At 41.8% G+C, this 15,838-nt stretch overlaps 1 protein-coding gene across 5 annotated transcripts in view; it reads left to right on the top strand.

Moving 5' to 3' along the window:
- LOC131253015 (probable sulfate transporter 4.2) overlaps positions 1 to 15,838 on the top strand; it is a 63,820-nt gene that overhangs the window by 37,890 nt on the left and 10,092 nt on the right. The gene's annotated exons all lie outside the window — the stretch shown is intronic.

The following is a 15,838-nucleotide window of genomic DNA, read 5'->3' on the forward strand; positions in this document are numbered from 1 at the left end:
TACCGAATGAGTTGCCACCTATGAGGGACATACGCATGCCATTGATCTTGTCCGTGGTCTACTCTACCGAACCTTCCTCACCACAGGATGAACCCTGCAGCGCATGCCGAGTTGAAGAAGCAAGTTGATGAGCTTCGCAAAAGGGTTTCATCCAAGAGAGTATGAGCCCGTGTCGTGCCTGCATTGTTAACGCCAAAGAAAGACGGCACGTGGCGCATGTGTGTGGATAGCCGTGCCATAAACAAAATTACTGTCAAGTATAGGTTCCCTATACCTAGACTTGATGATATGCTTGACATGATGGCCCGGTCCACTATATTCTCTAAGATAGACCTCAAGAGTGGATATCACCAAATTCGTATACGCCCCGGAGATGAGTGGAAGACGGCGTTTAAGACGAAAGATGGGTTGTATGAGTGGTTGGTCATGCCCTTCGGCTTGACTAACGCACCCAGACTTTCATGCGGGTGATGACCCAAGCTTTGAGGCCGTTCATGGAAAAATTCCTAGTGGTGTACTTTGACGATATTCTTATTTATAGTACCACTAAGGAATCACACCTTGAACATTTAAAGAAGGTCTGTAGTGTCCTTAGGAAGGAAAAGTTGTACGCTAATCTTAAGAAATGTGCATTCATGTCTAGTCAAGTTGTGTTCTTAGGATTTATAGTGTCATCTGAAGGGATGCGAGCAGACCCTGAAAAAGTTAGGGCCATAGTTGAGTGGCCAGAACCAAGGAACATTCATAAGGTGCGAAGTTTTCACGGCCTAACAACTTTTTATCGTCGGTTCATTAGGGGTTTTAGCACGATCATGGCTCCCATTACCGAGTGCATGAAAAAGGGAGAGTTCGTGTGGTCTAAAGCTGCCGTCAAGGCTTTTAAAGAAATTAAGGGCAAGATGGAGGAAGCTCCTGTCATGCGCTACCTGACTTTTCTAAAGTCTTTGTAGTAGCGTGCGATGCGTCTGGTGTCGGTATAGGTGGAGTGTTGAGTCAAGAAGGACACCTAGTGGCCTATTTCAGTGAAAAACTGAATGAGGCAAAACAAAAATACTCCACTTACGACAAAGAATTTTATGCGGTAGTGCAATCCCTGAGACATTGGCGACACTACCTCCTACCACAAGAATTCGTTTTGTTTTCTGACCATGAGGCTTTGAGATATTTGCATTCTCAGAAGAAACTCAACCCAAGGCATGCCAAGTGGGTAGTGTTTCTTCAGGAATATTCGTTTGTTTTGAAACACAAGGCCGGGTTGAAAACAAACCAGTGGATGCCCTTAGTAGGAGAGTGGCGTTGCTCAACTCCTTGAGTGTAGAGGTAGTCGGATTTGAGCAACTGATAGATGAATACCTCATATGTCCTGATTTTGGGGGTACTTACACGTCGCTCTCTAGTGACCAGCATATTATGGGTGGATATGTTCTTAAAGATGGCTTTCTTTTCAAGGGAGACAGACTTTGTATTCCCCGTATGTCCCTTCGTGAATTCCTCATCTGGGAGCTTCATTCAGGAGGGATAACTGGCCATTTTGGTCGAGATAAGACCATTGCCCTCGTGGAAGATCGTTTCTATTGGCCAAGCCTTAAGCGAGACGTAGCCAAAGTTTTAGGGCAGTGTCGAACATGTCAGCTGGCAAAGCAAAGAAAGCAAAATACCGGGCTATACACGCCATTGCCAGTGCCACATGCTCCATGGCGAGACATTAGTATGGACTTCGTGCTCGGGCTTCCCAAGACTATAAAAAAGCACGATTCCGTTTTTGTCGTTGTGGACCGTTTTTCTAAAATGGCGCATTTCCTCCCATGTTCGAAGACGTCAGATGCGTCTGTTGTTGGTCGGGTTTTTTGTGATGGTGTGGTGCGTCTCCGTGGGTTGCCTAAAACCGTAGTGTCGGATCGTGATGTTCGATTTACTAGCTATTTTTGGAAGACACTGTGGCACATTATGGGAACTCATTTGCAATTTTCTATTGCTTACCACCCACAAACAGATGGTCAAATGAAGTGGTAAACCGTGGCCTTGGAAATCTTCTACGTTGTCTAGTGGGTGAACATGTTAAGACTTGGGACCTAATTTTACCAACTACTGAACTTGCTTATAATGGGTCAGTTAATAGATCTACAGGGTTGAGTCCTTTTGAAATTGTAAGTGGTTATAAACCTAGAATGCCCATAGATCTCTTACCTATGTCTATTACCCAAACTTCTGAGTCAACCGATGCATTCGCACGCCATATTCATGATTTGCATACACATATTAGACAGCGGTTAAATAAGAGCAATGATGATTATAAATTTTCAGCTGATTCTCATCGTAGAGTGCAAGAATTTCAAGAAGGAGACTATGTACTGGTGCGAATAAGGCCAGAGCGATTCACTCAAGGATCTGCAAAGAAATTACAAGCGCGTAGTGCTGTTGGACCATTCAAGATATTACAAAAGGTTGGGTCCAACGCGTATCGGGTTGACCTTCCATCTGAAATGAGTATTAATCCAACTTTTAATGTGGAAGATCTAGTCCGTGCCCATACTCCCATTGTTGATACATCATCCCTTTCATGGCCTTTTTCTGAGTTTGCTACCCAACCCCTTCCACCCCTCCTCCACCCATTACCCATAAAGAAGCAATTGAGGAAATCTTGGATGACGAGATAGTATCCACAAGAGATGAGGGTTTCCAAAGGTATCTTGTCAGGTGGAAGAACAAACCATCGTCGAAATCTACGTGGCTGTCGGGCGACGCATTGCAGGGTATTGATCCAGATCTACTTGAGCGTTACAAAAGTTTCAACTCGTCGGGGTCGAGTTTTTCTCACCCGAGGGGAATTGATGCGGACACGGGTTTCAAGGTGTACCAACGAATAAAGCGCCAACCACAAGTGCCGTCCTTGTGGATAGGCGAATATTGAGGAGTTGAAGACCTTTCACATGTGATTGGACATATAGAAGACCCCACTTAGGAAGACACATGTGAAGGAAGATTGGAGAAAGAGGACCGAGCGCCCAAACTTTCCCATACTTATGTTATTTGCACGTTTTTGACTTAGTTAGCGGTCTTTTAGTAATCTTATATCTTTATTTGCTTATCCTAGGGTATTTTAGTAATTTTATGTCTTTATGTGCTTATTTAAGTGGGGTAAAGCCCTAAACACGAATTTCAACTATTGATGAATGAAAAGCAAACCCTTTGGTTGCCTCCTTCCTCTCTTCTCTCTAATGGTGCTTCTTCTCTCCCCTTGATCTTCTTCTTCTAATTTCTTCTTGTGCCTCTCCAACTTCCTCAAGGTAATAACTTTCTTTCTTCTATTTTTTTGTTTTGGCTAATTCCTCTTCGATCAAAATCTTGAGAACCAATCTAAACCCTAAATCCCCAAATTCTCAAATCCCTAATCCGAGAAACTTCTTGGTTCTTCGGACTAGTGATCTTCATTGATCGATTGGGTGTGACCATGCAAGATCGGGAGGTCTCATCCTCGCCGGATCCAACCTAAGTAGTAATTGAATTCCATACTCCATGGTTGTAGTGATGGCCCGCTCCATTGCATGTTTCCTTTATGATTTTCTCAATTATGATGATTATTGTTAGAATTTTAGATCATTTATTCCTTTTAATCCCATGGTGTATATTGTTTGCGGCATTTAAAATTAGTTAAACTAACATTAACGAGGCATTTAAAATTAGTTAGACTAAAACAGAGCATATGGAGTGCGACTTTAGTAATAATAGGAGTGAAAATGAGGACTTTGTTAAGATTGTTAACCAAGAAGTTTCCCAAAATGACCACTTTCGATACATTGGGTCAATAATTCATGAGGGTGGAGAGATTAAAGAGAATGTTGCCCATAGAATTCAAGCATAGTGGAAGAAATGGAGATGTTCCTTTGGAGTTTTATGTGCTTGCTTTGTATCACTCAAATTGAAGGGGAAATTTTATAGGATGGCTATAAGACCAGCCATGCTTTATGAGACGAAATGTTTGGCATTAAAGAACATGTTCATAGGATGAGTGTAGCTGAAATGAGGATGTTGAGATGGATGAGTGGCAAGGTGAGGAAGGATAGAGTTAGAAAAAAATGCATTTGAGGGAACTTGGTAGTAGAAATAGGTAATAAGATGTGGGAAAGTAGGCGTAGATGGTTTGGTCTTGCGCAATAGAGACTTAGTACCTGTTGGTTAGGAGTGGATTGGTACAAGTTGAAGGCTCTAAAAGGGCAATGGGAATGCCCAAAAGGATGTGTATGGTGGTAGTAAGAAAAGACTTGATGACCTATGGTCTAATTGAAGATATAGCCCTTGATAGAGTGGAACGGCAAACAAGATTCATATAATTGATCCCAATTAATTGGGATATGGCTTAGATGATGATGAGGACTCAATGTAACCCAAAAACTAATTAAAACAGATGACCGATAAATTTGATGAAAATTTGATTTACCCCATGGGTCCCACAATGTAAGTTCATCATTGACCTATCCAACCATTCAGATTGTCTTGACAGATGATTAGGGTTTTATCATTCAAATTTTATCATTGATCTGTCAAGACAATCTAAATGGTCGGATAGTTCAGATCTTTGATCAACCAACTCATGTGCCCTTCTAGTTGTATCAAGCTTTCTTGTTGGAGAGAGTTGATGGAGAAACAAGGAAAAATGATGCAGGACATGAAATTCAAATATGATGCGCAAGATTTTCAGGCTTAAAATCACATTAATTCATAAACAATTACACAAATTCCATATCCCACACAAAAGTTCAAACATTCAATCAAGGGGAATCAATGCGGGTCCAGACCTACACATGTTAAGGTTGGATCACTAAAAATTACGAACCAAATGATACTCAAAGGGTAGTAAATTCATCCACACATGCACAACAATCTGTCCCTATTCCAAGGGATTCACCAGTTTCAGTTACGAACCCTAGGACTAAAAAGGGGCAAACAAATTGAAAATAATGCAATTTAAGGTTGGGGTTATGGAAAATAGGTATGAGAGGGATGAGATAGGTAAGAAATCTGAACCTGGCGATAGTCCACGTGTGCGGACAGCGGGCCAGGCCTGACGCACGTGCGTAGGGGCCTGGCCGCACGCATGAAGGGGCCCCGATTCCAAAAACCGACTCCTTGAGTCTGTTTGGCCATGGGAGGGCTCCAAAACCTCCGATTTTCGGGCCGATCCAATGTGCGGTCTGTGCGTGGTGCTTCGTCGAAGTTTTAGCCCTCTTGCAGAGCCAAATTATGGAATTCTGCTGTAAAGAGGAAAATTGCTGCAATAAAGGACGGATTTGAAGCCTAGATGATTGTAAGAGATGAGAAGTATGAATGATAGCAGTGTTCGAGTTGTTGGTATCGCTACAAGTTTCGCTGGCCAGAGATAAAGATATAATATCGTTATCGCCGATAATATCGCCGATTACCGGAAATGCAGGGAAAAAGGGGGAAACATGTAGAAAACGGAATTTTTTAGTGAAACTTCAGGACATGTCTAAATACACATATTTACATATTCAGGAATGAAAAATTTGCAAAAAGAATGCATTAAAGTAGAAGTTTCCATTTAATGAGGGCCAAAACACATGCGTTGTCGTAAAAAATCACTTAAATAGTAACCAAAATGAGTTTATATAATACAAATACAGCTGGCATACAGTAATTAAGACATGTAAAAGTAAATGAACTTAAAGATGTCAAATCAAGGATGGATTAGATTATCCAACCAGTGTGGTATTTGATACTCTGGCTACGTATGACACTTGATACCTAGCATTTGAAAATGGTACATGTGGCAAATTCTAACATAATCTAAACCGTGTTTTCACTTCATCAAGATTTGTGTGACCTAATCAAGAGGTTGGATGGCAAAAAAAAAAAAAACCCATTACAATGGCCTTATGAAGTTTTTAATGGTGGCATTTAATTACCACTGCTTCCCTTAATGTGGTCCACCTGAGATGCAGTCATGCAGATCTGTTTCATTTTGGACTCACGCCTTAAAATTATCTATCAAAATAAATGGACGACATTGATAAAATATTTACCATTATGATGGCCCCACATAACATCGACCCATCAATCCACGGATACAAACAAGTGACACGTGCGCGCCGTATAAATCAGTACACTTATCGTACTGAGTCAACTGTGTGGGGCCCATTGTGATTTATGTATTTTATCCACCCCATCCATCCATTTTACAAGATAATTTTAAGGCTTGATCCCAAAGATGAAGCATATCCAATGCTCAAATGGACCACACCACAGGAAACAATGTGAATTGAACATGCCTACTATTGAAAAATCATCAGGGGCCACAAAAGTTTTGGATCCATGTCATTTTTGTATTTTACCTTCATCCATCTCCGTGTGAGCTTATGAACAACTTGGATGACAAATAAACACCACTGTGGGCCATAGTGCCTAGGAAGGTTTCAATGGTAGGAATCATTGTCCCCACTGCCTTGGCGGTATGGTCCACCCTAACTTTGGATCTGCCTCATTTTTGGGTTCACTACCTAAAATGATCTCGCTAATTAATGGACAACATGGATACAACATATGCATCATGGTGGGGCCCACAGAGCACCGACCTGCACTGTCAAAGCCCCACCCGATGGAAGCCAATTGCGTACTGAGTAAACTCTGTGGGGTCCACCGTGATTTATGTATTTTATCCACTCCGTCCATCCATTTTAATAGATAATTTTTGGGCTTGAGCCTAAAAATGAAGTATATCCAAACCTCAAGTGGAACACACAATGGGAAACAATGTGAATTGAACATCTACCATTGAAAATTTCTTGGGGGCCACAGAAGTTTTGGATCAAGCTTGTATTTGTGTTTTCCTTTCATCCATGGCTGTGTGATCTTATGAACAGGTTGGATGAGAAATAAACATCACTGTGGGCCCAAGAAATGTTTCAACGGTGGAAGTTATTATTCCAACAATTTCCAATGGTATGGTCCACTTGATCTTTGGGTATGCTTAAATTTTGGTCTCAACCCCTAAAATAAGATGGAAAAACAAATGGACGGCGTGGATAGACCAGATACATTGACAGTGGGCCTAACAGTGTTTACTCAGTACGATAAGAGCGTACTGAGTAACTCAGTACGCAATCTGATTTCCCGGACGCAGATTAGATGCTGACCGGTTGAGTAGCAAAACTCGCTACACGTCACCAAGTTCTGTGGACCCCACTATGATGTACGTGTTGTATCCACAACGTCCATTCATTTGGAGATATTATTTTAAGGCATTACCTAGAGAACGAGGTAGATCCAAAGCTTTAGTGGACCCCACCACAGAAAACAGCAGGAAGATTGATGTACACCGTTGAAACCTTCCTAAGGCCCACCATGATGTTTTATCAAAATCCAACTTGTTTAAAAGTCAACAAAGACATTAAAGAAGGGAAAACACAAATATCAGCTTGATCGAAAACTTTTGTGGCCTTTAGAAGTTTTTAATGGTGGTGTCACTCTCCCCACTGTTTTCTGTGGTGGGGTCCACTGGAGCTTTGGATGTGACTCATTCTGTGGATCTTATGCTAAAATGATCTCTCCAGATGGATGGACGGCGTGGATACAAAACATACATCATGGTGGGGCCCACAGAACTTGGTGACGTCACTTCAGTAGCAGTCTTGCTGCTCAACCTGTCAGTAGCCAATCAACGCCCGTAAAAACCAAGGCTGTTTTTGAAACGGAAGGGGGTTTTCAAAACGGAAGAGGGTTTCGGAAGGGAACCCTCGAAACCCTAAATTTTCGAAAGAAAGTCTCTCCAAATCCCTAATCTTCAGCAGATTCTTCGTCGAAATCATCTTAAGGTTTGAAATTTTTGAGTATTCGAAGAAAAAAGTGGAAAGTAGAGATTGGATGACACTTACGGCACACCGATCAATCAATTAGCCCACCGCAATTTTCGTTCACCCATCCTCTTCTGCAATTGGCCCTCCTCTTCTACAGGTACAGAAATCTGCAAGTTTCCTCATTTTTTTTTCCCCTTTTTTGGGGATATTTTGTGTATTTATGCAATGCTCCGATGTTATTGGTCCTTTTATCATTAAAAATGGGTTGTTTGCTACAGTTATCCTGCGATTTCTCACTGACAACTGGACTTTCGCAAAAAATCGATAAAATCGCCGAAAAATCGGCGATATTAGGAAGAGAAACGAAAAAAGGGAGTTTCGGTGTCGGAACTCCAGCAATACCGAAATTATCGGCGATAATTCGATAATATCGCCGATAATTTAAACACTGGATGGTAGAAGATGGAAGCAAATCGGGATAGATGTGGCTTCGCACCACGGTAGTCAGCCCTTCGAGGAAGGGAGGGTTTCACACCCAATTGGATTTTCACAACTCAGAGGCTCAGAGTAGTAAAACGTAGGAATTTTTATTAATCTTCAATGAGGAAAAAAACCTACAAGGGTGCCTATTTATAAGAAAATCATATACCCGAAAACTCACGCCATGTGCGCAACCTATTACTTGGCGATGAAGTAATAAAAAATAACACTAATCAAAGTAATCTAAACCGTCCATGATACTCTAAATAACAATAATAAGCAAAACCTAAAATACGAGATTAATTAGACTAGTGGGCCACGATCATGAGAACTCATAGCGGGCTTTTCATGGCTATCGGGCTCACTCCAATGAACCAAAACGCAATCCTTTAATTAGGAGGCCCTCCCTGGATGTCGTCATCAATCCAGATCGATGGTGGGGTCCTCCTTGTGTACGTGCGTAGGGGGGCGTGCGTGTGCGCATGATGTCCCCATCAAATCTCCTCGGTTACAAAGATTTCGCTACTGGCGAAACAAAACTCCTGAACTGCTCCAAGATGTCATGATCAAGTCTCTGACTCTCTGAAGCTCCTCCTCAGTGAGCCACGTACTGTTTGAAGCTGGGTGTGACTTCCACTTAACCAGGTACTTTTGAAACCCACCGTCTGATGTTGATACTATATGATGGTCCAGAATATCTTCTATTTCTTCTCTGGGTATGGAAAGGTTAGGTATGTGAGGTAGAGGCTGAGAAGAGGCCATGGGTCAAGGGACAGATCTGGGGAATTAGGATGGGTGGGCGAAGGGCTAGACAAAGTATCAGTGGTCCCCTGAAAAGTAACTAGATCCTCCACATTGAATGTGAAACTAATTCCCATGGAAGGTGGAAGATCTACCACATACGCATTGAGACCGTTTCGTTTTATAATTTTGAAGGGTCCAGCGCTACGCGTGTAATTTACGAACAGCCCCCTGAGGCTACTGCTTGGGCCTAATGCGGACTATCACAGAGTCTCATACATTGAATTCCTTAAAACGTTTATACTGGTCTGAAGAAAATTTGTAATGTTCATTACTAGCAATGATCTTTCGTCTGATTTCTTGATGCAATGAATGAATGTGATGCGCAAAAGACTCGGCAGACTCTGACAGCCTATGGGACATTGACATAGGGACAAGATCAATAGGCTTCCTAGGCTTATAACCAGTAACGACTTCAAAAGGACTTAGACCTATGGACCTATTGATAAACTATTGAACGCAAACTCGGCTATAGGTAGTACAGTGTCCCATGTCCTGGTGTGCTCCCCCACTAAACATCTGAGCAAACTTCATAGGCTCCTATTGACTACCTCTATCTGACCATTGGTCTGAGGGTTGTAGGCAAAAGAAAATTAGAGCCTAGTGTTCATCATGTGCCATAGTGTTTTCCAAAAGTAACTCATGAATCGCATGTCCCGATCAGACACTATGGTTTTTGGTAACCCATGCAGTTTGATGACCTCACTAAAGAACAACTTGGCAACATGAGATGCGTTGGAGGTCTTAGAATAAGGAATGAAGTGGGCCATTTTAGAAAACGGTCCACGACAACAAGTATGGAATCGTGTTTCCGAATAGTCTTAGGAAGTCCAAGCATGAAGTCCTTGCTGATGTCCTGCCAAGGGATGAATGGAACTGGCAAAGGTGTGTATAATCTTGTGTTTTGTTTCCTTTGCTTTGCCAGTTGACAAGTACGACATTGCCCTATAATTTTGGCCATGTCTCGCTTGAGGCTTGGCCAATGAAACCTATCCTCCACTAGGACAATGGTCTTGTCTCGACTGAAATGACCTGCGACCCTTCCTGAATGTAACTCCTAGACAAGAAAATCACGGAGGGAGGTGTGCGGTATGCACAAGTGGTCACTTCTAAACAAATATCCGTATAAAATCAAGTACTCACTGCTAGCTCCTGACGGACTCTCTAACAACGACGTGTACACAACTCCAAAATCTGGACACTCAAAATAATCTTCTTTGATGCACTCGAGGCCCGTGACTTCGACGCTCATGGAATTGAGTAACGCGACTCAATGACTCAACGCATCGGCAGTGGTGCAGTGATTACACTACCGCATAGAACTCTTTGTCATAGGTGGAATATTTTTATTTTGCCTTATTCAGTTTCTCACTAAAAAAGGCGACAGGATGCCCTTCCTGACTAAGTACTCCTCCTATGCCAACTCCTGACGTGTTACATGCGACTTCGAAAGCTTTTGAAAAATCCAGAAGTCGCGTGACTGGAGCTTCGGTCATCTTTACCGTTATCTCCTTGAAGGCCTTCGAGGCTGCCTTTGTCCATTGAAACTCTCCTTTTTTTATGCAATTCGTGATGAGAGCCATGATGGAACTGAAACCTCGAATGAACCGTCTATAGAAGGTGGCTAAGCCGTGAAAGTTGCACACCTTATGAATATTGCGGGGTTTAGGTCAATTGACGATGGCCTTGACCTTCTTGGGATCCGACGATACGTCCTCAGCTGACACAATAAAACCTAAGAAGATAACACTACTAGACAAAAACGCACACTTCTTTATGTTGGTGTGCAATTTCTCGGCTCAAAGGATCCCACAAACCTGCCTCATATGGTTGAGGTGTTGTTCCTTGGTCATGCTATAAATCAAGATATCATCAAAATATACGACCAAGAACTTCCCCATGAAGGGCCTCAACACATGGGTCATCACACGCATGAAAGTGCTTAGGGCATTAGTTAACCTAAAAGGCATAACTAATCACTTGTATAGCCCATCTTTCGTCTTGAATGCCGTCTTCTACTCATCACCAGGGCGTACACAGATTTGGTGATAACTACTTTTGAGGTCAATTTATGAAAAGATAGTAGCATTGGCCTGGCCATCATATCCAACATGTCATCAAGACTCGGTATGGGAAACTGATACTTGACTGTGATTTTGTTGATGGCCATACTATCAACACACATCCTCCATGTGTCATCCTTCTTAGGTGTCAGAAGGGCGGGCGTGACACACGGGCTCGTGCTCTCTCGAATGAAACCCTTCTCTAGGAGTTCATCAATCTGTCTCTTCAACTCAGCGTGCTTCTTTGGGTTCATTCTGTAATGCGGGAGGTTTGGTAGAGTCGGCCCAGGGATTAAATCAATGGCATGTTGTATATCCTTCATAGGGGGAAGCTCATTCGGTAGATCATCAGGAAAGACATCACGAAACTCATGCACTACTTGAATGACCTCAGTAGGTAACTCTACGCTAGCCTCTGGTACACTCTCCCTAGCCACAAGGGCATATACCATTGAGTCTCCCTCCATTTCTCGCTCAAAGTCCTTGGCATTTAGAATATGGAGTGGTTTGGACTTGGACTTCGATTTCTTCAATTCTTTTGAGTCGCTCGCACCACTCTGTGTGGTGGACTCCTTTCCAGTCATGTTCTTAGGTGGCAGTGGATTTAGCTTGACCTTCTTGCCCTCGAACCAGAATGTACACACATTCGAACGACCAAATATGGTAACATTCCTATCATAGAGCCACAGTCTATCCAAAATGATATGACCAACATCTATGGGCACAACATTACACCAAAGTGCGTCTTTATATGATCCAAACTGAATAGGAACAAGACAACGGTGCGAGATTGGAATGGAAGTTTCATCAACCCAGGACACTCTATAGGGTCGAGGATGGGCTTCAAGCTTCAAGCCCAAACGGCTCACAGTGCTAGTCGATGCCATGTTAGCACAACTACTACTATCCACGATAATCTTATAGCTCTTTTCCCTACATTTTGCATAAGTATAGAAGATCGTATTGCGGCGCCAATCATCAGTGTTTTTGGCTTGAACCAAGGCGCAACGTACAATTGCGAGGGTCGCAGACTCTTGTGCTCACTTTTCCTCATCACTAGGGATTTCTACTGACTCATATTCTTCCTCTTCACCGTCACTCTCTGGGGGCACTACTTCTACTTGCCCATTAATAAGGAATACTTTGGCGCTCTCTTTCGTGCCGCACTGGTGGGCAAAGTGACCAAACCCCTTATACCTAAAACACCTAGTTGCCTCACTTCTACGCGAGCTAGACTTGACAATTTCTTTACCCTTATCATCCTTGGGCCTAGGCTGAAAACTGTTGGAAGGTTTGTTCTAGTACCCAGTGTTAGGTTTAGCCCCAGAGGGGTTGGCCTTAGCACTAGAATTGTGAAAGTCAAACCGCTTTCCCACAGATGCTTTGAGGTATTGCTTGATGTCTAATACTATTTGATACAGCTGTTCAATAGTGTCTATGTCTTTGGCGAGTAATTCTCTCCTAATATCAGGACAGAAGCCCGTTTTAAGACGAGCAAGGGTGAGTATGGGGTCCTCATCAACCTCGCAAAGGGTCAAGTACTCTTCAAACTTTTCAATATATTCAGTAAAACTCATGGAACCCTGTCGAAGAGACTGTCATTCCTCAATCAATTGTAAGCGATAAGAGAAAGGGAGGTACTTCTCCTTAAGTGTTTCTTTCATTTCCCCTCGATGAACTATTAGGAGTTCCCTCGCTCTTTCTTTCTTTTGCTCTGCCGTCGCCCAAAACCTCTTTGCTTGGCCCACAAGCTTTATCTTGGCGAATCAAACTCGACGAGCATTCGACATGTCATACCACTCAAAATAGTTGTTCGTATCTGCCAACCAATCTAAAAAGGTTTTAGGGTCCAAGTGGCATCAAACGTAGGGGCATCGACTCTAACTCCCTTGAGAAGTTGCGCATCTGGGTCATATTGATCATGATATCCCTCGTGAGGTGAGGGCATAGGTGCGCGCCCATGACCAATTCCTTGGTCACTTCCATTCCTTGGTCTAACCTCCTGACCACCTGCCTGAGATTGAGCATCTTCCCCAATGATAGGGTTTGCCCTGAGGGAGGTCTCTAGTTGGGTAATGCGCACATTAAACTGCTCAAGGCGTTGGTCTATACGTTGTTCCAAGCGCTTACCCAAAGAATCAACCTGTTGGGTCAACTTGTTCACTGATTCTTGCAATTACTCCTTGTTTGGTGTAGGGTGCAAGCCAAAACCACGACCCATATGTGTGGACATACGACAGCTTACTTAACCTAAGGACCTTCTACTGCGACTATATGCATCTAAATGAGACTAAATGATCCTATGAGACTTTATATGAGGAAAATTACGCAACGTCACCGAAATTCAGCAAAATAGCTGTCAAACTAAAGGGATAACAGAAAATTACAGCAATGTGAATTGCTAACTTTCTGATAACAGAAATTTCAACAGCTTATATCAGGACGTATGGACCTCTAAACAGCTATATATGATGAGAATGGATGCATAATGGGCATAAACAAACTAACCCTAAACATGTAATGCATTCCCCTATAAGAACCCTAGGCTTTGATACCAAATTTGATGCAAGACATGAAATTCAAATATGATGTGCAAGATTTTCAGGCTTAAAATCACAGTAGTTCGTAAACAATTACACAAATTCCATATCCCACACAAAAGTTCAAACATTCAATCAAGGGGAATCTATGCGGGTCCAGACCTACACATGGTAGGGCTGGATCAATAAAATTTACAAACCAAACGATACTCAAAGGGCAGTAAATTCATCCACACATGCACAACAATCTGTCCCTAATCCAAGGGATTCACCGGATTCAGTTCAGAGAACCCTAGGATTAAAAAGGGGCAAACAAATTGAAAATAATGTAATATAGGGTTAGGGTTATGGAAAATAGGTCTGAGAGGGATGAAATAGCTAAAAAATCTGAACTTGGCGACGGTCCACACATGCAGACAGCGGGCCAGGCTTGACCCACGTGCGCAGTGGGCCCTGATTCCAAAAACTGACTCCTTGAGTCTGGTCAGCCAGGGGAGGGCTCCAAAACCTCCGATTTTCGGGCCGATCCGATGTGCGGTCTGTGCGTGGTGCTCCGCCGAAATTTCAGCCCTCCTGCAGGGCCAGATTTTGGAATTCTGCTGTAAAGAGGAAAATTGCTGCAATAAAGGACGGATTTGAAGTGTAGATGATTGTAAGAGATGAAAAGTATGGATAGTAGAAGATGGAAGCGAATCGGGATAGATGTGGCTTCGCACCACGGTAGTCAGCCATTTGAGGAAGGGAGGGTTTCACACCCAATTGTATTTCCACATCTCAGAGGCTTAGAGGAGTAGAAAAACGTAGGAATTTTTATTAATCTTCAATGAGGAAAAAAACCTACAAGGGGTGTCTATTTATAAGAAAATCCTATACTCCAAAACTCGTGCCATGTGCGCAACCTATTACTTGGCAATGAAGTAATAAAAAATAACAATTAATCAAAGTAATTTAAACCGTCCATGATACTCTAAATAACAATAATAAGCAAAACCTAAAATATAAGATAATTAGACTAGTGGGCCACGATCATAAGAACCTATGGTGGGCTTTTCATGGCTATTTAGCCCACTCCAACGAACCAAAGTGCAGTCCTCTAACTAGGAGGCCCTCCCTAGACGTCGTCATCGATTTCCTCCTCCTTGCGTACGTGCGTGATGTACCCATCAAAAAACCTATACCAGAGAAGCGAGAAATACTAAGTCATTGGAAGAAAGTTTCTTTTTGAAGACATGGAAAACCCTTTAGGAGAGGGAGGTACTAGAAAACTTTAAACTTTACCATCGAAATTTGATCTCTATGTGGTTAACTTTGTTCTCACAACTAGTGTTCGAAATATTGGCATCGCATTACGTATCACATCCTTGGGATACAGATACATATTGGTTATTGCATATAGGATCTATCATTTGTATCAGGTAATTTATCACACTTTTTGGGAAACATGGGGAAACATTGGGGAAATGGTTGAGTTTTTCAATGAAACTTCAGGGATTGTTAAAAAAGACCTTAATACACACTTTTAAATCATAATCTCTCAAAAAAGAAGTGTACATGATAGGTTTCCTTTTTATAGGGTCATAAGCTATGCGATGTCTGACTGAACTAATGCAACTATATTTAAATTGAATGTATAACATTTAGAATATACGTGATGATCATTTCGTTAAACACTCTTAAATACTTCGAAATTAGTCTCAATTGACAGCTGGTTGAAGGGAAATTAAAATAATAATAATAATACTTTTTTTATTAAAAAATTATTTTTTTTTTCCGAAAATTAACAAGGACTTGACAAATCAGTAGATCAACCCCCATGCTTGATTTCATGTTTGGAATGCAACATTGCAAGAAATTTGGGAGAAATTGGGGAATTTTAAATTTTCCCCACATTGGACCACCTACACTCAAATTTTGAAAATAGAGTATGTAATGATCATTTCATTAAATACTTCAAAATTAGTCTCAATTGACAGCCGGTTGAAGAAATTTTTATTTATTTATTTATTTTTAAATGGAGAACATGAAGAACTAATGGATATCGAAATCAAAGCTCCAACTCAATGGATTTTCATACAAAACATGAAGAACCAATGGATTTGTAACCATTTGACATTGATTTAACATAATTTCAAAAAAAAAAAAA

The sequence above is a fragment of the Magnolia sinica genome, chromosome 8 (assembly GCF_029962835.1).
Source record: "Magnolia sinica isolate HGM2019 chromosome 8, MsV1, whole genome shotgun sequence".
Lineage (NCBI taxonomy): Eukaryota > Viridiplantae > Streptophyta > Magnoliopsida > Magnoliales > Magnoliaceae > Magnolia > Magnolia sinica.